The sequence below is a fragment of the Halichoerus grypus genome, chromosome 4, assembly GCF_964656455.1.
Source record: "Halichoerus grypus chromosome 4, mHalGry1.hap1.1, whole genome shotgun sequence".
In the NCBI taxonomy this organism is placed as follows: Eukaryota; Metazoa; Chordata; class Mammalia; order Carnivora; family Phocidae; genus Halichoerus; species Halichoerus grypus.
The window spans coordinates 33373683-33395739 of NC_135715.1; the positions used below are offsets into that span (position 1 = coordinate 33373683).

The 22057-nt window shown below is 40.6% G+C and overlaps 1 protein-coding gene across 3 annotated transcripts in view; it reads right to left on the reverse strand.

Annotated features, from left to right (window-relative positions):
* Positions 1–5184: 5184 nt before the first annotated feature.
* Positions 5185–22057, reverse strand: part of KLF5 (KLF transcription factor 5) — a 147278-nt gene continuing 130405 nt past the window's right edge. Inside the window, exons 6-8 of one of the 3 annotated variants that reach the window (XM_078070263.1) lie at positions 8426–8801; positions 7147–7303; positions 5185–5848 (exon numbers count right to left, since the gene is read on the reverse strand). The gene's annotated coding sequence lies outside the window, so the exon portion shown is untranslated. Of the gene's footprint in view, positions 5849–7146; positions 8802–15900; positions 16319–22057 lie in introns of those variants that run through there. The other 2 variants (XM_078070262.1, XM_078070264.1) reach the window with 2 other exon arrangements.

The following is a 22057-nucleotide window of genomic DNA, read 5'->3' on the forward strand; positions in this document are numbered from 1 at the left end:
AATTCTTAATCTCCACGTATGGCAGAGCCCCTGGGGCTTTGTTCTGTATAACAAACTGCTGTATAACAAACCACTCTAGATTCTGTAGTTCAGGAATCTGGAAAAGGCCCAACAAGAACTGTTTGTCTCTGCTTACTCCATGATGCTTCAGGCCTCAGCTAGGAAGACTCAACAGCTGGGGGGAGAGCGATTGAGGAGAAGGATGCAGCAGATGAAGGCTGGAATCATTTGGAGGTGTGCGTCACAGTCTCTCACGTGCCTGGAGGTTGACACCAGTCAGCTGGGACCTCGTTTGGAGCTGACAACTGCATTACCTTCACGTGGCCTCTTTATGTGACTTGGGCTTCTTCACAGCACGGAAGTCAGACCTCTTATAGGATGACTCAAGACTCCAAAAGTGAGTGACAAGACAAAAAAATGCATTATCTTCTATGATTTAGTCTTAGAAGACATATAGTTTCACTTCTGCCATGCTCATCACAAACTACCCAGATGGAAGGGAGTAAGATATATCAACCCCACCTCTCAGTGGAAGTCAAGGTCACAGTGGAGAAGCAGATGTGGTATGGACGATTGTTGGCAGCCATCTTTGGGAAGTGCAACCTGCCACAAGGCCTCACCTGAGGGCCCTCACCTGAAGTTTGATTTCTCCTTTGTCTTATCCAATCCACCTTGGGACTATTCAAACATTTCCCAAGTAGAGAGACTACAGCAAGCATTGTGTAGACATTGCCCAGCTTCAATAATAACCAACGATTTGTCAATCTAAACAATAAATGTCAAGGATGGCTAACAGGGCAGGAATTAAAAATAGGAATGTCAGTTTTACTATTAGACAGAAAGAGAAAAGGAATGGACAGCAGATAAGAAAAACTTAAAAACTATAGGCTGTGGGGCCTACATCTCCATATAACTCAATAACCCCACAGCATCCTGTATCCTTGCACTGAAAAATAACAGAGTTTTCTAATAATGACCCTACCCATCCATCTGGATGAGATTATACTCTATCTAATATATTCCACAATGGAAGGTTGCAAGGTGTGTGATATATTTTTATAGACTGGCATTTGAAAGAGGCACTTGAGAGGAGGAAACACATTTATCTCACATGCAACTATTCATTTCTTGGTGCTCATTTCTGGATGATTACTGCTCACATAGAAAACATACAGTTTTGGATGCTTTTGTTTAGCTGAGAAAAATAAAAAAAAAAATTGCGGGTTATGCTTTCCAGAGCTAATGCCCAAATTCCACTCACAATTAGCAAGCTGGCACACACTGCACATTCACACAGCTACGTGTCAATGCACGCACACATTTGCAGACAAGCACCTGTTGTGGATATTTAATTTGGATCCTTATCTCCTCAAACTATTTTTAAAAAATAAAATAAAAAATCTCCAATGGCCTTGAGTTCTCAAACCAGCAAAAACCAATGGAGTAATTGGAGATAGTTCCAAAGTCCATATACTATTCACCATAAGGAAGATCAGTAGTCATCCCCATTGGATTTTTCCCCAGCAAATTTACTTCCCTTATAATAACCTGCGTAGATGCACATAAAATGTCAGTTTACGTTTCTTGAACACACACCAGCTGACAGATGAGAAAAGCCAACGACAGGTAAAAAGTCTGCACAGATCATGTGGAGCATTGGCACTAAAGTTTACCAAGGGAGGACAATATCATCTTATGAGACTATTAATTTAAAAAGAAACACTTGATGGTATTTTTAAGTTTGGTGCTGATCTTTTTAAACTTCTGAATACTACAAGGGATATCTAAAAAGAAGTCTCTTTTCCCATGGCTCCTGTCCATCCACAACTTCAATTTTTAATTCTCACAGTGGCTTTTCAAAAATGTTTCTCTTGAGCAATGGAAAATTTGAGCTACCTTATAACGTCACTGAACAGAATAAGCTTTTGAACAAGCTGCAACACAGAATTCTTTAGACGGGGATAACTGATGGGATGTGAAAACCAGGTAAATACACAGGGAATCAAAGAGTATAGGGAGACGTGGCAAAACAAACAAATAAAACGGCATTGCTATTGGTCTCTTTGATTGTTTAAGAAAAGTTCTGTGAACTTAAAAATTTCCCTGTCTCTCTGAACTTCCACCACCAACTAAGGCTGAGCTTTATTTCTTTTTGTTTATTAAATACCTCTAACACAAAAGTATACTTGTTTCTTCATGGTAGTTGCTAGACCCAGTGAGTTGTGAGTGGCTGTGAGCTGCCACGTCACCGCTGGCAAGACGATCGGTAAAGGTTAAAGTAGAGAACTGAAGGGAGGGCTGCAGGCTTGGCGCACAAGGCCCAGGAGCTCTAGAAACCAGATAGCCAGAGACAAATCCAGACAGGGGGAGAGAGCACAGACAGGAAAAGGAATAAAAGAAGAAAGGGAAATTGTTATTAAATCAGTTTGTGAGGAAAAGTTATGTTTTCACTACTTGCCAAGCATATCTCAAGACAAAAACCATATAAAAGCAAAAGTTTAGGAGTTTTTTCCACCATCAGATAATTATTACTAACAAATGATTGATATATTTTGGCAGTATTGGGAGTCAAGACTCAGGCTTCATCATATTTTTGTTGTTAGATTCACAACTGTGCTTTGGCTGTATGAATAGAGTGGCATATTATGCCTTGTTAATATGTAAAGATTATATCTTCTGAAAAGACAGAAAATTTTCAAGTATTATCACTAAAGAATAGAAATGGAACAAACAATCCTAAAATTTCCAGGGACCCACAAAAGACCTCGAATAGCCAAAGCAATCTTGACAAAGAAAAACAAAACTGGAGATATCACAATTTCAGATTTCAAGTTATATTACAAAGCACTGGTAATTAAAGCAGTATGGTACTTGCATAAAAATAGACACATAGATCAATGAAATAGAACAGAAAACCCAGAAATAAACCCACACATAGTCAATTAATCTTTGACAAAGGAGGAATGAATATATAATGGGAAAGAGTCTCTTCAACAAATGGTGTTGGGAAAACTGGAGAGCCACATGCAAAAGAATGAAACTGGACCACTTTCTTAAACCATACACAAAAGTAAACTCAAAATGGATTAAAGACCTAAATGTGAGACCTGACACCATAAAAATCCTTGAAGAGAGAACAGGCAATAATCTCTGATATTGGCCTTAGCAACATTTCTCTAGATATGTCTCCTAAGGCAAGGGGAAAAAAAGCAAAAATAAACTATTGGGATTACATCAAAATAACAAATTTCTGCAGTGAAGGAAACAATCAACAAAACTAAAAGGCAACCCATGGAATGGGAGAAGATATTTGCAAATGACATATCCAATAAAGGGTTAATATCCAAAAATATAAAGAACTGATACAACTCAATACCCTAAAAACAAATAATCCAGTTAAAAATGGGCAGAAGACATGAACAAACATTTCTCCAAAGAAGACATACAGATGGCCAACAGATACATGAAAAGATGTTCAACATCACTCATCATCAGGGAAATGCAAATCGAAACTACAATGAGATATCACCTCACACCTGTCAGAATGGCTAAAATCAAAAACACAAGAAACAGCAAGTGTTGGGGAGGATGTGGAGAAAAAGAAACCCTCGTGTACCATTGGTGGGAATGCAAACTGGTGCAGCTATTGTGGAAAACAGCATGGAGGTTCCTCAAAAAAGTAAAAATAGAACTACCCTATGATTCAGGAATCACACTACTGGGTATTTACCCAAAAAATACAAAAATATTAATTCAAAGGGACACATGCATCCCTATGTTTATAGCAGCATTATACTATGGAAACAGCTGAAGTGTCCATAGATAGATGAATGGATAAAGAAGTTGTGGTGTATTATACAATGGAATATTATTCAGCCATAAAAAAGAATGAATTCTTGATATTTGCACCAACATGGATAGAGCTAAAGAGTATAATGTTAAGCAAATTAAGTCAGTCAGAGAAAGACAAATACATATGCTCTCACTTATATGTAGAATTTAAGAAACAAAACAAACAAACAAAGGAAAAAAAAGAGAGAGAGAGAGACAAACCAAGAAACAGACTCTTAACAATAGAGAACAGGGGCACCTGGGTGGCTCAGTCGTTAAGCATCTGCCTTCAGCTCAGGCCATGACCCCAGGGTCCTGGGATTGAGTCCCGCATCAGGCTCCCTGCTCAGCGGGAAGCCTGCTTCTCCCTCTCCCACTCCCCCTGTTTGTGTTCCCTCTCTCGCTATCTCTCTGTCAAATAAATAAATAAAATCTTAAAAAAAAATAGAGAACAAACTGATGGTTATTAGAGAGGAGGTGGGTGGAGGCATGGGGGCAATAGGGGATAGGGGTTAAAGAATACATTTATCATGATTTAAAAAAAAAGAAATAAGCGTTCCTGGGTGGCTCATTTCGTTAAGCGTCTGCCTTTAGCTCAGATCATGATCCCAGGGTCCTGGGATCGAGCCCCACGTAGGGCTCCCCGCTTGGCAGGGAGCCTGCTTCTCCCTCTCCATCTGCCATTCCCTCCAGTCTGTGCTCTCTGGCTCTCTCTATTTCTCAGTCAAATAAATAAATAAAATCTCAAGAGAGAGAAAGAGAGAAAGAAAGAAAGAAGAAAGAAAGAAAGAAAGGAAGGAAGGAAGGAAGGAAGGAAGGAAGGAAGGAAGGAAAAGAAAGAAAGAAAGAAGAAAAGAAAGAAAGAAAGAAAGAAAGGGAGAAAGAAAGAAAAATTTTTAAAAAAGAATAGAAATGAAGTGACAAATAAGACAAATTGTAAGTTAAAATAAGATGGTAGAAATAAGTCAAAATATATCCAAAATCACAATAAATGTAAATGAACTGAACTATCCAATAGAAAGACAAAGATTGATTGTTATTTCTTTAAAGATATATGTTCTTCACAAGAGATTCACCTGTAAAATAGACACACATACATGGGCAGGTCAAAGGCAAAAAGAAAGAAAAGCTATATAGACAAATACTAACAAAATAACAACTGAGGCCTTGAAATTTACATATGACAAAATAGCAGACTTTAAAGCAGAAAGCACTGTTGAAGATAAAGAGGGTCTTTATTAAATAATAATTTTTTAAAACATTAAGTTAACCAGTATGGTATAATAATTCTATATTTGTGTATACAAAATAAAATAAAATAAAGTAAAAATAAATTTCAAAACATGTCTATCATTGCAGTAAGAGCTTTCAACATACCTATCTCATTTATTGACAAATCAAACAGAAATTTTTTTTAAAAAATTGATTTCAACAACAAAATCAATGAGCTTGAATTAATAGGCAGATCTAGAACTCTGGACCAAACCATTAAAGAATAAATATTTTTCTGAAACACAGCCAAAAACTATGTCATACAACTTGTTCCAACATATTTCAGAGGATCAGTACCTACAGGCCTTATTCTCAGACCACACTATGATCAAGATAAACACAAAAATAAACAAATTAAAAATCCATGTGATTGGAAATTCACAACCTCCCCCCCCGAATAATTCATAGGACACAGAAGAAACTATATTGGAAGTTTTAAAAATACTTAGAATGAAGAAGAACGAAGATATTGTTATCAAAGCAAAAACTCATGAAGAAATACATAGTCTGAGAATATTTTCAATATAGAGGAAGAAAGGCAAAAAGTAAATGAGTTTTAAGAAGATTTGTATCAACTCGATAAAATATTATTAGCTTCTCCCATGCTCTAGACTCCCCTCCCCTGATTCAGGCAGCCAGTAAGAGTGCTCCATCACCAAAGGATATTCAGAAATAGCAACGGATGACGTGTGGTGTCATGTGGCCCTGAAGTCACACTCCAAGGGTTTCTTGGCTTGCACTTACTCTGGGAGAGAAAAAAGAGGGAAAACGAGGAAGGTTTTTGTTTTTTTTTTGAAACAATGTGAATAGGTAGAGAACTGGGAAAATGATTTTTCTTTGATCCTTAACTGAACTATCATTAATCTCCACCACAGTCAACCACGCATAACCATCCAGTTTATAATTTTGGAGCTAGTAAAAACGTAATGAATTGTATGTCACATCAGCCATAACTAAACTCCTAACATTGCCTCAATTGCCTCGTTAATGTAAAGTCACTAAGCAATGAGTCTTGGAAAAATCACTTAAAATATTTCAGTTTCTTCATTTAATTCCTTCAAAATTAAAATTTCATACATTTCTCAAATGTTTTCTGGTGAGGATGAGCTGATGAAAATATATAGCACAAGGCCTGGTGGCTACTGCTAATAGTTACAGTCAGTGTCTGCCTCAGAGAGACACCTTGTAAAGGAAATATCTAGAAAACATTGACATCAACCTGAATTGAAGATTTTCGCATTTTAGAAGGAGACATCAGCTGATACCAGCCTTGAAATCGGGGCGGTGGAATGAGAGTCATCAAGGCAAACATCAACAGTACCCATAAGAACACTGTCCAGGACTTCTCTTGTCTAGCGGTAATAGCTACATAACTCTACCATGAATGAATCAGGCTAACCAACCACAGGCTTCTCCATTTGGGTGGCATTTTTAGTAGAGTCAAAAGGCTCCACCCTCCCCTCAACATTTATCACAGTGTGGGAAAATCTAACAGTAACAACCGGGCCTTGCATTCAGGCACCTTGTCTAAGAAGACCCTGCTGGGATAGAAATGCTATTCGTGAAACAGCTTTGAATTAAAGAGTTGTGTTCCTACTAATCTGAAAGAATGAGTAAGGTCACAATTAAATTTTAAGGTGAGGAGCAAGAGAAATTTCATCTCATATATATGAGTTTGGGCTTTGGACCCGAGTGAGGGTTTCTACTGTTTGTGTGACCTTGGGCAAGTTATTATGTTTTTTGAGGCTGTTCTCTTATGTGCAAAATAGGGATAAAAAATAGTTACCTCGCAGGTGAGTGAGGTTTAATAAGCACTTGTGTCATGTGGCTCACGCTAAGCATTGGGTGAGTGGTAGTCATTATTCATGAAAGGAAAAAGAGTGGGTGTGGAGCCAGGCATGGCCCAGGACGAGAGGCCTGAATCGGGAGCCATTGTGGGAGAAATGGCTCACACTAAGAACATCATGAGCGTTCGGGCTTTCTACTGAGAAGGAGCAAGAAGTGGGGGTGTACTGAGACAAGAGGGGGACACAGATGACTTACTTCACCTCCTTCCCAGTGGAGTTTCAGACCAGATCCAGGTGGAAGAGCATGTTCTCCCTTCAGAGCAAAGGCAGTTCAGACATAGGAAGATAACCATGGAGGGCTGCCGGGTAAGCCTCTGGTCTGAGAGCCCAGGCCCACGTAGAGTCTTGGCTGCCTGTGAAAGGCAAATTGCTTCCCACTGCATACCTCATATTTCCCAGGCAGGACCTACCTACTGAACATTACACATAAATTCCAGATGAAAGCAGGGCATCCGTTTCACAGTAATGTAACTTTCCCAAACACTGCACACACAGATTTATAGTAACATTGGGCAGCCATGCAAAAGGTTGCATTGTGTTCAGTAGTATTGCTTCTAATTTCGGGAGGATTTCGGTTGAAGACCTTTGAAGTGGGAGCTTGAATCATGCATCTGTAAATTCCTCATTTTCCACAGTTATTAAAACACCCGTCAGTGCCAGGGTATCCCATTGTTCATTCACTCCTTTGGCATGCCAGTGTGGGGGTGGATGCCAACCACACAGCAGCCACGGAGTCACAGACAAATAGTAGGTGAGGCGGGCAGGCGTCGTGGAGACTAGAGACTGCATGCCAAAGGGACACATGCTTGGGACCAGCCATACTGTCACCACTCAGAAGTCCTTTAACTCCTGTGTGTGGTGAAAAATCCTCCTGAGCTACGTGACACAACACGGAAACAAGCGGAGTGCATCAAGAGGTGACCCTCTGCATCCAGCACGGTTTTAATTTTAAATAATAATAAGAGCACTCCGTGCATACTAAGATCGGCAAACATGTTCTTATTGTTCCTCATCTACTATTTTTGGCCTGGCCACACTCCACGGGTCGGGGAGAGAGTACCCAGTAGGGTATCCCAAGGTCGTAGTCAGAAGGCATATTTATAGTTTAGGAGATCAACCCCAGCCACAGAAATATGAGTTAGAACCAGAACAACATGTTTGCCTTAATTAGTTCTTTTCTTTGGAGTACAACACACTATATATAAAACACTTTGTTCCCCCGTACCCCAGATCACCACCACTAATTACCATCATAATGCTTTAATAGTAATGTTCCCACACAGACGGTTCAAACCTTCTCACCTACATTATCTCCTTTTTCTTCAAAATATTCTTATGAAATAGCTGGGGGAAAGCTGTTATTATCTCATTCCAACATATACATAAATGGAAGCAAAACCTAGATATTTAAACAGGGTATAGCCAGAAACGAATAATCAGTTTCATTATGCCCGTAGTGACACCTGCTAACTCACCCACAGTCATCTGTTTTCAGTAATATAAGCAGGACCAACTGCCCCGGCCTGAGCTCCAGAGGTGACTAAATGGAGGCAGCATTCATTCTAGGAACGGTCAGCAAACATGTTACCTGCCACCGAAGTCTACCTATTAACAGGCAGATGGAGCAGCCTTTAAAAATTCCCTTAAAAAAAAAAATGTTTTGTCTAATACAGGGTTACTCAACATCAGCACTAGTGACATTTTGGGTAATTCTTAATTCTTTGGTGTGGGGGCTGTCCAGGGCCTCTTACGATGTTCAGCAGCTTCCCTGGCTTCTACCCACTGGTTGTCGGTGGCACCTTCCCCAGTCGGGACAACCAGAAAATGTCTCCAGACGTTGCTGAATGTTCCCTGGGGAGAGAGAAGGAGGGGGACAAAACCATCTGCGATTGAGAAGTGCTGGCTTAATCAATTAAAAGCAAGTAACAACTGAACACTTCTCCCAGTCTGGCCCTGTATTAACCAGGTGCCACAGGATAATAAATAATGTGCTTTTGCTTTCCTGGGACGGAGGTAAAGATGGAGTTTACGTTCACAGAAAATCACTAGAGGCTGGATATGAAGAGTCAAACTCGGCACCGGTAATTCGAGATGGGAGAATCATCCCAGTGGGTCAGAGCAGGCTTCATGTAGGGATCGGAATTAGACCTTGAGAAGGGCGTAGACCTTGAAACATTAAGTGATGAAAGACTTTATGGCATTGCTGAAGGGAAAACATTATACATACGAATCTGGATACAAAAAGGAATACAAGAAGACTGGATTGCCTGAGTGGTGGGTGCTGGGGAGTGATTTCCCAGTGCTGGGTCGATGTCAGCTGGAGGGCAGTGCCGATAACCGGTCAGATCTCTGCCCTGTGTATCAGTTGTCCTCGTTTAGAAGACACAGAAGGCAGGCTTTCAAGTCAACTGATGAAATGAAGCTAGAAATAATAGTGAGTACGATGGATGGCAAGATCAACCTTCAGAAAGATCTTAAGCACCTGGAGCAGCGGACTGAACTTAATAAAATGTTATTTCACAGCAACAAATATAAGGTTTGTGTTTGCATACAATGAAACCAACTGCAGAGATCGAGTACAGAGGTAACAAGGTGGAGCAAAAGTCAATATAAAAAAAAAAAAGAATTCTGGATTTTGTCAGAAGTGTATTTAGTGGAAATCAACAATAAAATATTAATGTCCCCTCCCTGACATCCTAAAAATGTAATAAAACCCTAGCTTCTTTAATAGAAGCATATTATCTAGAATGGGGGATGTGACCGTTTCCTTTTGCATATGCATTTAGAAATCCACAGGTGGATTACTGTCTTTGGGTCTTTAAAGCTTATAGATAAACTGGAACATATTCAAAGAACAGCAAGCCCAGTGAAGAAGAAGGGTATAGCCAGAAACGAATAATCAGACCACATAAAGAATTTGAATTTTTAATCAGGAGACAAGAAAATCCTGCAAACATGATAGCTATTTTTGCATATTTTAAGGCCCTTAGTGGTAGGGATAGAATTAGGACCAGTAAGCAGAAGTTATAAGGAATTAACTTTCGGATCAAACATAAAAAATAACTTTCCTATTCTCAAAGTTGCCCAAAGATGTTACTTTTAAGGGGAAGTGAGTTACCCTCTGAGAACATTTTCCAACAGAAGCAAGATGAAGACTGAACAAGAAAATTAACATCTCTATAAACTTCCATTTCTTCTATCTATAATTAGAGGTAAGAACAAAGAGCTTTATGAGATAATATATGGCAAGAGGTTGGCATCTAGGAAGTACGTCAAAAAATGACATCCATTACTTTTCATTTGTTTTCTGTAACCAACCCCCCCCACCACCCCTTTACCAGGAAGCCACAGGTGGATCAACTAATGTATGGAGTTTCCAATATCTTTGTCTGTTATTGGAAGGAGAATCAGGATCTGAACTGCGTGGTTACAAGAATTCGAAGCCTAGAACTCTGATTTCTCAATTACAGGGGTTAGGAAAGAGGTGGCGTGGCATTTACTGCTTCCATGATATTGTAACCATGCAGCATAACCAACTTCTCACATTTCCCAACTTACCTTTTTTATTACAGGCTTTTGTAATCACTTGTTTTCATACCCAATGCAACTGAGCCAAGCTACGCTCAGATTAGAGTAACTGAGAATGCCACACTTGCCCTGCGTCCTCCCTCCCCAGTCAGGTGGGCAAACGAGGCGTCACTCCTGCTAACTGGTGCAAGCGAGGGCTCCGCGGGCCCACACAGGGAGAATGCTGGGGCCTTCCCCCAATCCTCGTCGTGTGTGGCTCTACAGGACATGTTGGTTATATTAACGTCACAGCAAGTGTCTTGAACGCTTCCTCTCGTCAGGATCTGATGTGGCTCTAATCATGAAACCACTCGGAATCTCCGAATGACCGTGCCAAAATGAATAGAATTTGTCTTTGGTGTATGGTCCCTAAGAAATAATTCTGCTAGTTCACAACAAAACTCTTTGGTTGAAGGATTGCCAGACTGTCATGTGGAACTGGCCTACGGAGCTTCCTGGCATGTGTGGGAGCAGCCTTCTGTTGGTGAGGCCAGCATCCCACCCTTGCTTACCACCAGTCTCCTTACTGTAGCTTTTATCCCCCGTCTAGGGCTGGGACCAGGGTTAGGCAAACAAGGCACGGGAGCACAAAACTTCTGCATGTATCCCACACCTACCAGATCCTGAAACTAAGTGCCTTGGGCTCTCCAGCTTGAATGTCCTATGTTCCTCCCACTCAAAGAATGAGTTCAAGGGCTATCTCCTTTCAAAAGCCTTCCACTGCTTATGTAGCTGGAGGCCACCTCTTCCCACTGAATTCACACTGAAATCTACCTGAAGCCCCCTTAAGGCATGTGAAACTGTTTACCCTGTGACTTATATACACTTACTAGCGACAGAGGTTAGTTTCCTACCCAATACTCACTCTCCCCTTTGCTTTAGTAACAGAACCTTGATAAATGGCCTGATATGTCTTACCCAGCTAAAAGACCGTATTTCCCAGCCTCTCTTGAAGCTACATCTCTAAATCTTGACCACTCGTTTAAAATGTAGTATAGAATGCCCAGAAAGTCTCAATGAAAGAGAAAGGGTACACACTTCTTCTCCCCCTTTCTCTATCTTGGTGTATGAAAAACAGATGTGATGGCTGGAATTCCAGCAGCTATTTTGAACCCTATGGTCAATGCTCTCCTCACTCCAGGCAAGTGAAGGGGAAAGCGAGAAGATCCCGACACACTAATGACACTGCAGAGCTTCTATACCAGCTCTAGACTGCCTCCCTCAAAACTCTTTTACAGGGAGAGAAATAAATTTATGCATCATTTAAGCCACTGACACATGCACCCAAAAGAAATTGTAACTAATATAGGTGTTGATACCAAAAGGGGACTGCTGCATTAGCTAAAATGTAGGATGAAAGGAGGTGGTTGAGTGGCATCAGCAAGGACAAACTATTGCAGTCCAGGTAAAATAGTGACTAGCAAAGCATCAGAAGGTACAAAGGGCTGTGGCATTAATGAGAATTGTGGGAGATTTTTAGACCGTGGTGTGTGTTGGCTGATTCTTGACACTGTCAACAATATCCTACAAAAGAGGTGAACCCAGGCTAGAGCTAGCTGGGCTGCCAGCAGGGTGGGAAGGAACACAGCTTTGTTAAGCACCAGTTGCTCACAGACTAAGCTAACAGAGGGTCTACTTTGGAGCCTTTTCAGGCTGGAATAGCTTACTACTTCCTTACTTCAAAGTGAAGCTACTGTAAGCCATGGCCAGAAGCACAAGCACAAGCAGCCCTCATAGGAGATAAGACCATGGCCCATGCCTTTTTCAAATACTTCCTTTTAGAGTTCTTTTCCTGTCAAATGTGGAAGCAGTTAATTACAAAGGCCACCAGGCCTATTTTTTCAAATAGTCTCAAGGTAATTTGGGGGGAGGAGACGTTGGCAAAGCACAGAGGCCTGTAGGTCATAAATCTTTAGGCTCAACAACCTTATCAAGACAAGATCTCTGATTCTGGTTACTCACACATGGAATGGAATAGCAGCAAGTAAACTGGAAGCCCCCCTGGGTTTTTAGGGAATTGTATTGCTAATGAAACCCCAAGCCTTGCCAACAGCATCATGACGGTCTAATCTTGGAATCTATTTCTGAGTCTCAAACTTAACCCCCCAAAAAGGTGGGATAGGAATGCAGCCCCCGAGAAGAGTCTACTCTCTAATGCCGACCTTGGAAAGTCCATTGAGGAGAATGGACCAGGAAGAGCATCCCAGAACACAAAGTCCCAGGGCTTTGAGGACAATAACCATGGACATCACCCCACTGCCTGGGCTGGAGTTGTCACTGTTCTGGCCCAACATGATTTAAAAGTTGTTGCAGCCTAATGTCTGATTTTCTCCTTTTCTGTATACAAGTTATATTGCAGTCATTATGTTCCTACTCTACTGTTGAGTACTGGGTATTATGGGCAGAGACTTTTTGCCAGACCATGACAATCCACCCTGGGTTCTGAGGGAGCTGACTGCACCCAGGCAGAGATCCTTAACCTTGAGCTGGAGGCTATAACGCTGTTGCATTTTGGGGTGTCTCCACTGGGGAAGGGTTCTACATATGAGAGGAAAGGTGTGCACGCATATTTGGCAGAGAGTGATAGCTTCTTACTCACCCCTTCTTTTTGTAACAGAGCCCTGAATTTTATTTAGCTAGGCATGCTGTTTATTGAACAGGCAGTGGGAAACACTTGATGCTTTTTATTGGAATCATGCTTTAGGAAGATTACTCTAAAACAGTAGATAGTATTCATTAAAGGAAAAAGAGATTAAAAGGAGGGATTCTGGCTAGAAGTCTATTGCCATATTCAAGGAAGAATTAATGAGACCTAAATAAAGCTGGAAGCAAGGAAAATGAGAGGAGATGGGGACAGACAAATGCACAGGTGGATGCTGCTCAATTTAGTGATGAGGTGTGAGGAACAGAGCAAAAGAAAATGTCACACATGACTCCATGGTCCATTTAGAGTATATGGCATAGTGAGTGGTCACACCAGGAACAGAAACAGGGGAAGTGGGAGGAAGAGCAGGACCATAACAACTAAGATGAACTCCGGTCTGGGTCTGAATATAGAAGTGTGCATTGCTGGCAAGACACCCAGGTTGGAGTCTGATACAGACTTGAAGTCATCGAGAACAGAGAGAGGGAGACTGCAGACTGGAAAATTATCTGCCAAAGACAATAATTAAACAGAGACCTAGAAAAGATTGTCAAGAAAAAGTTTGTAGAAAGGGTAGAAAGCCAAGAACTGTCTAACAGGATTGGGAAATGTTTACACAGAGGTCATTTCCCTATCTCACCAGTCAAGTCCGGTGGTTCTCAAAGTGTGCCTGAGCATTATGTGGTGTTATGGACTGAGCTGTGTCCCCACTGGAATTTTTATGTTGGAGCCCTAGCTCCCAGCATCTCAGAATGTGACTGTATTTGGAGATAGGGCCTTTAAAGAGATCATTAAATTAAAATGAGGCCATTAGGACCCTAATCCAATCTGACTGGTATCCTTCTAAGAAGGGGAAATTTGAGCCCACAGGAAACACCAGGGATGCACACACACGGAGGAAGGGCCACGTGAAGAGGCCATCTGGAAGCAAGGAGAGAGACCTCAGAGAAACCAACCCTGCTAGCACCCTCATATCGGACTTCCAGACTCCAGAACTGTGGGAGATAAATTTCTGTTGGTTAAGCCACCCAGTAGGTGGTAATTTTGCTACACTAGCCCTAGTGGTCTAATATATGAGAACATGCAAGAAATGTAAACCCTCAGGGCCTACCCTATCCTACCCTAGAAACTCTGGGGATGAGGCCCAGCAATTTGTCTTTAACAAAATCTCTGGATGATTCTGATGTACTGCTATGTTTGAGAACCACTGGTCTATAATATTCTAGCTCAAGAACAGAGGAGGCCAATAAATGATATTTTCTCCTTTTCCTGAGTTGTCATATTCTTTATAAAGAATTCCCTAAATAAGCAGAAACAGACCATAACGATGTCTTAAATGATCAGCTTCAGTTTCTATTAAAACTAATTCAGGTAATAACATCAATATCAACGAAAACATTCATTATAAGGGTTCCTATACCCGAGACCAGTGGTTCCCAAATTTTAGGATGCCAAAAAAATCACGTAGGGAGCTTGTTAAAAACCCAGTTTCTAAAACTTGGATTCTCCTGGTCAGGGTAGAGCCCAGGACTTCTGTCTTTAGCAAACATCAAATAACCTTGATGCAAGTATCCGTGAGGCTCAAATGGTGTTTCTCTTACTCAGTCAAGGAGTAGAAAGATGAGAACAGCTGTCCAGATGTGTTGAGGTGGCTACAGAACTCAAAGAACTTTACATGGGTTAGAAGCAATCCTCAAAATGCCATTTCAATGACTTCTTGGTCTTCTCAGACAGCCTTCTTCTCAGTCTACTCCAGGTAATCATAATTGCAGAGATTCTGTAAGACCATTCATTCACCCTGGGGAGAGTGACTTCAGAGGCTGAAATTCAGGTAACAGGCACTGACTAATGTTCCTCAAACTCTCCCACCCCTTCTGGATGTCACAATTCTTAGTTCTAGTTGCATCTGAAGAAGCCACATCAAGGCAGGTCACTACCGGTAACATCAAACAAAATTTGATTTTTTTGGATCTCAATCCCAGACACTTCCTGTTCTCCAAATAAGGAGAGTTAGTCATCTTTCTTTGTCCTCTATTAAAATACAATACAAAATTTCACTTTTTTGTCCAACTACCACCATGTCAAACAACACTAGGGGGAAATGCCCCGTTTTACCACAAACCAAGTTTCAAACATGTGTTCAAATACAGAAATAAGATATGCAATACGTTTGGCTAAATAAAAGTCATTTATATGAAAGATATAGTTGACTCTTCAACAACACAGGTTTGAACTGCATGGGTCCCTTTATATCCAGATTTTTCTCAAAAAATACAATGCAGTTCTGTAACTGTATTTTCTCTTCCTTATGGTTTTCTTAATAGCACTTTCTTTTCTCTAGCTTACATTATTGTAGCAATGTAGTATACAATACATATACAAAATATGTGTTAATTGACTGTTTATGTTATGTTCCGGCCAATGGTAGGCTAAGAGTAGTTAAATCTGGGGGGAGTCAGAAGTTATATGTGGATTTTTGACTGCACAGGAGGTCAGTCCCCAAACCCCTCGATTGTTCACGAGTCAACTGTATTTTATTTTATTCTTCTTTTTTTTTTTTTTTAAAGATTTTATTTATTTGACAGAGAGAGACACAGCGAGAGAGGGAACACAAGCAGGGGGAGTGGGAGAGGGAGAAGCAGGCTCCCCGCTGAGCAGGGAGCCTAATGCGGGGCTTGATCCCAGGACCCCGGGATCATGACCTGAGCCGAAGGCAGACGCTTAACGACTGAGCCACCCAGGCGCCCCTCAACTGTATTTTTAAAATAATCATCTACTCCCCGCATAGTAAATAAGTAAATAAATAAATAAAAAATAAATAAACAATGAGTGGATTAAGAGCCTTTTGTTGGTAATAGTTCTATCCTATTTTTCCTCTTAAACAGTGAACTCCAATTAGCTATCCTTTCTTCAGTTTTTCAGATCCTTACAATAAACACACTTTAGTTGAAACATTTAATCATTTTAAGGGTTTCTTTCTATAACCGCCACCTTCTCATAAACAAAGTTTCTATTCAAAACTTCAAGTGTAACAATGGAGAAGCCCCTCAAACAGAAGAATTACCCACTGATCTCCAGGGAACCTGACTCACATGCCTTCCTTCCTGAGAGATGGTTCACACAGTCAGCCATGTTGTTGCTGTTGTTTGCAACATACCTGTAATCCAATGAGAAAACCTGACATGAAACATTGAATATTAACAAAACTAATTTGAAATTTTTAAGGGGTTTGGATTATTTTGGACAAATAGCTAAAAATGACAAAATTAGCTCAGAAACAAAATTACACCAGAGAAGAAAAGAGAAGCTGAGGAGGGCTGATTCACACTGTTTATGGCTTTGTCAAAATCTCTTCACTAGAAACCAGAGCTGGCCCTTTCTGCCACACAAGTTTCATGTGTAACCTTGCTCTGGGGATAAAGGGAGAATCACCTGAAACTATATTAATGAGCCTCACTCATCCATGCTGGGTGGAGTAGTTGTGAAGCTAAGTCTCGTAGTGATGGCTGAGCCTCATGTAATTAACTTAACGAAGCCACAGGAGCCTATCTCCTTTTCCAACCTCTCTGTGGCCCCCTACAATCCTCTCTAGTAGGACAAATCTAGTATCCCCCTGCTGAAGGACAGGTCACCTCTCTTCACAGTCCTGGTCCCATTTGGCTAGCCAATTCTTTTACCTCAGCTGAATGCCAATGGACTTCCTAGTGACACCTAATGAAGCGACCTTGCAGGTCAAGGTCTCACAAAGGGGAAGGACACTGGTGGGTGCTACAATACCCGTTCACCAAGGATATTCAAGCTAAAGCCACTTCCAATCCAGTTTCTGTGAGGACTACTTACTCCTGTTAAAATGACTTCCACTTTCTCCCTGGGAAAGAATAACCTGGCCTTATCATGCTACATTACATTTTCCTGGCCTGGGTTTTTCATTAAAGAGAGTCTCAAAGACACCACCTCTGCCTGAGGCATCCCAATGAGAGGCATGAAGCTCACACAGTGTGTTGCTACTGTCAAGTTTCTCTCTTAATTGCAGGGGTGGGGAGATTTTTGTTAAAAATCGAGAATCCCAGAGGGAGTCACTTTTCTTGCCATTGTAAAGCCGTCAGTCTCTTCTGGAATAGGAGCCATGCAGTGTGTGTTAGAGGAAGTGGCTCAGACCCAGTGAAAGAGCCTGCCTCCAAGGCAGGGAGGAAGAGGAGATGATTGCACTGTCACCTCTTGTGGAGAGAGGTGATGCTGAGAACTCCTAACGTCGGACATTATGTTATTGTGCAAGACAATGGATAAAGAAAGGCTGATAGACTAAAGAAGAAAAAGTATGTAAAACTGAAAATAAAGATGCTAAAGGAAAGGACAGAAAGAATGAGATCTAATGGGTCTAATTATAAAAGGTCTGTACATAAGTAATCAATTAACTACAAGTCAAATCTAATTGTATTTTGCTTAAGCTATTCTATTTCATTCATTATATCAGTCAGTATATACATACTAAGCTCCAACAATCAACAATCAGATTCTGTCCTGGACAGCAAATCAGATAGATACAGTCCCCGCCCTCAAGGAGATTATAGTCTTGAGAGAAAGAGATATTAAAAAATAATTATCCAAGTACCTATATAATATTATCAAAGAAAAGTACAAGATGCAATGAGAGCATATAACCAGAGTAACAGGATGGGGAGTGCTCGAGGAAGATCTCTGAGAGGAAGTGACATTTAGACAAACCAGGAGCAGGAAGACGGAGTAATCAGGTGTGGAAGGGGCCAGAGAGGAGCTCTTGGGGAGGCTCTCAGAAGCAAGCAGCTCTATATGTTCCAGAAATTACACCAAGGCCAATGTGGCTATGGAAAAATGAGCAAAAGAGACCGATCTGGGGACAAGAAGAGCAGGAGAAGCAGATAATCAGGGCTTGTAGGACTCAAGAAGACTTGGTCTTTGTCTTAAAGGTAATGGGAAGCTATTCAGGTTTTAGCAGGAAATTGGCTTTAGATTTGACCACTAGAGCTGCTGTGTGCGGGAAAGATTAGAGAGGGACGGGGGGATGAGGAAAAACCCATGAAATGGAATTCAGGTGAGAGGTGAAGGTGGTTTGGACAATGAAAATAACTGAACAGATTCAAGAAATATGACATAAAAATGTAATTCAAATCATGCACTCCTCTGCTTGAGAACCACCCAATGGCTTTCTGTCACACCAGAATAAAAATCTAAACTCCTTACCACGGGCTACAAGGCCTTAGATAATTTGGCTGCCACATCCTTCTCCAACATTACCGACTCTGCTCACCCCTCAGCTCCCTGTGCTCCAGCCGACCAATCCGTGTTTAGTTTCCTAAACTCTCCACGCTCCTTTCTTTGTTGTATCTGCTGCTGCTTCTGACTAAAGTATTTGTGCCCTGTGTCTCAAAGTTAGTTTCTCGTTACTCACATCTCAGCTTTAATTTCGTGTCCTCAAGGAGGCCATTCTTCGCTTCCATGTCTCAGGTAGATCCCTACCACCTTCAATATTCTGTCATTCATTCAGTCATTCGATAAATATTTATCAAGGATCTACTACGTGCGAAGCACTGGAAGATTGGTGAACAAAAGAGAAAAAAACTTTCTACCTTTAGGGGGGATTCTAGTGGAGGGGAATGGCAGATAATAACAAAATATGCAAACTTATGCGTAAGTCTTAAGTAAAAACAGAGTATGTTAGGTCAGAAGATTATGTTAAAACATCAGAGGAGTTATGAAGAAAAGGAAGAGAAATGGGCAGTGAATGGGGCAGGTGGGAGTGGGTGGTAATTTTACGTAGGAGGATCAGGGTAGGCCTCGTTAAATTAAATGACACTGGGCAAAGACAAAGAAAGTGAGTTGCCCCATGGAGACGTCCAAGTGTGTTTCCCTTGTAGCCTTTATTACAATTTTTAATTATATTTGCTTCTTTGCTTAAAATGTAAGTTCCATCAGAGCAAGGACTCTCGTCTGTCCTGTTCATTCTTGCATCCTTACCTTAGCACAAATATTTTGTGCGATGAGTCAACACATGAAAGGAAGCAAATGTTTAAAGGACTCTCCTATCAACTTCCATACCAATCAAGTAAAGTCAGGATGCCTGATCTTAGCCAATGTTGATGATTTTCCAAGATATCCAGCATTTATTTGGCAGAGAACCATGGGTAGCTAAGGTTCTTGTCTGCCCACGACACACTCTCCTTCCCCATTTCTCTGGTAACAAACTCCTCTTTACTGCGGGAATCCTCACTCCTCCCAGGTGAGCACATCTGCAGATAGCCAAAGTTCCACACTGCTGTGGCGAAGCAATAAACCCCAGGATGGACGTGTGACTCAAACGGTGCCAATCAGGGCCTTTCAGGTTGTTGATTTTGTTGCTCTAAATGAACAACATAAGCTTCCTGCAGCCAACTTTGTCCCCATGTACAGAGATCCTGTCTGAGAATGAAGTCAATGCAAAGAAAGCAGTGAGAAAAGAGGAAACATAGAAATGGCTTTATAAGTGCATGATAGGAATTCTTGGATGCATTCATTTCCAAAGCCAATGTCATTCATTGAATTTTCCAACTAAGTGAGGGGAAAAAATTAATTTCAAGTGGCTTTTTTTTTTCTGTCATTCACAACTTAAAAGTCTTTATTAAATATATCTGCCCAGCAAAGGTTTAAAGGAATGCGATCAGGAAACTAGAAACTATCCATCTTCCAACTAAACAGGTGACTGGTGACAATGGGACCACGATTAATTCTATACAAAATGTTCATTCAATTAATAAAACATATAGTGAACATCTACCATACACCAGATTCTGTGCTAGGAGCTGGGGATAGAATGTTGACATGACAACCAAATCCTTGTCCTTGTTTGGAGAATATGAACAGTAATAAATTTCATGAGAGGTAATGCAAATGAAGAAGCTCAGGGTGTAATGGAAGTTCAAAGTAGAGAGCCCAATCTGGTCACCAGGAGTGGAGGCATGGGGTACTCGGGGCAGCCCTCAAAGGAAAAGATGCCTAAGTCAAGACCCAGACTAATAATTAGAAATCTGTCAGAGGAAGGCAGAGGAAAGGGAAGAAAAAGAATTGTGGTCAGAGAGAAGGGCAATTCAAAGACCTAGAGGCAGGAGGATCTTAGGTCAGGAATGTTCATGTGTGATACTATCAGCAGAATCTCAGGGAATGTCTCCGTGGAATCCCTTGTCACGTGACCTTGTAAACATCACACATTCAAATTTCAGCATTTGCACCTTAATGACACTTTCCCTTTGCAAAGCACACACCCGCAACTTTATCCCACATTCTATGTTTTCCCATTTCTTTATTAAACAGACGCCATGAGGATGGATCACTTATTAATATTTAGTCTCCTTATAGAATAATACAAATGATCACATTTCTATCAAATGTTGCAGATATCTTAACATTCAGTCTGTGTTTATAACTTTATTGAAGTAATTTCTACATAGTCCTCCCGAAGATGAGGTTTCGGCTGCATGCCATGTAGCCTCGACTTGACAAAGGTTATGCCTTATATCCCTCTGTAGAACGTTATAATCATAGATTTCAATAATAAGGTTCTGTAGAGATGAAGTGGTTGTTTTGTGTAACAAGATCATATATCTTCCAGCTGGAATAAAATGAGACTTTGAAAACAAAGTTATTATATTGTTAAATGGGACATAGAAAAGACATTTCTCCTCCTCAGAACGTTTGTTATGAATTTAAACAGAAAATATTTTTATGGGAACAGCAATCATAACTTACGAACAATTCTATTTCACCAAGTTTTTTTTTAATGAATCAATATTTTTGGTTACGAAGAACATTCTTCTAACTTGATATGTTAATGTTCCATAAAATATCTTGGAGTTGAAATATTGCATCACTCATGACTTTCATTTTGCCTAGCGAAGGCCAAATCATGTTAATTTTGTGCAAACCACACATCTGTTTTATCATAGAGGATCACTATTTCTCACTTGCTAAAAATATATACAACAGGAAAAAAAAGAAAAAAGCCTCCCAAAGGCTACACTGGTACACATTTAGTCCTACCACAAGCAATCTATGGTCCTTGAATTGAGCAAATCACCAACCAAACTAGCAAATGTTAATATTGCTGTCTGCTTTTCATAGAGAAAAGTGTTTTGTTTCTTTTGGACACATTTTCAGGAAGTGAGGTAATGCTCAATTTTCCCCTAGGAAAGGAAGCCTGGGACATGCTCAGAACTGGCTTGATAGGGCCATTGTTTGAAGGTAGAGGCAGGTGGTGGGTGGTATGATGAAACCAAGATAAGATTGAACTCAAAAGCAATGAGTATGAATGTTCAAAGTCACTGACGTCAATTAGACTTTTACAGAAGAAATTACTATAGTGTGTGGCTTTAGGATTAATAAATAATTATTGATCACAGAGGTCCTTCTTCCCCTTCCCTCCATCTGACTTTTCTTGTAAAAGTTACCCTCCCCTGAGTAACTTGAGTTGCACTCTCCTCCAAAACAAAAAGAAAAAGAAAGTGTTTTCAAATACTTCTCTATATTGGTTGTAAAACATGAACTGAATGTCCTTTAATATCTATTGCTTGAAGGCAGTCAAAAAGTAGATTAAGTAAATTAACAGGAAGTCTTCATTAATGTCCATATTTCATACCACATGTTTTTATGGTCACAATAATTTTGCCTAAGACTGAAGCTCTCGTACTTCCCTGAAGTTGTAGTTCTTAAAGTGTGAAGGGAATGATACTCCATTCCATGAAAGTTCTAGTCATTTCCCATTTATCAATTAAGAAACTTGGAAGTTACTAAAATCCTGGGCCTCCAGAACTTCCTGAACTTTCCCCTAATACCTGAGAGAGAAAGTAGTCCCCAAAGGGACTAATTCACAAGTAGGAAGAGTTTAATC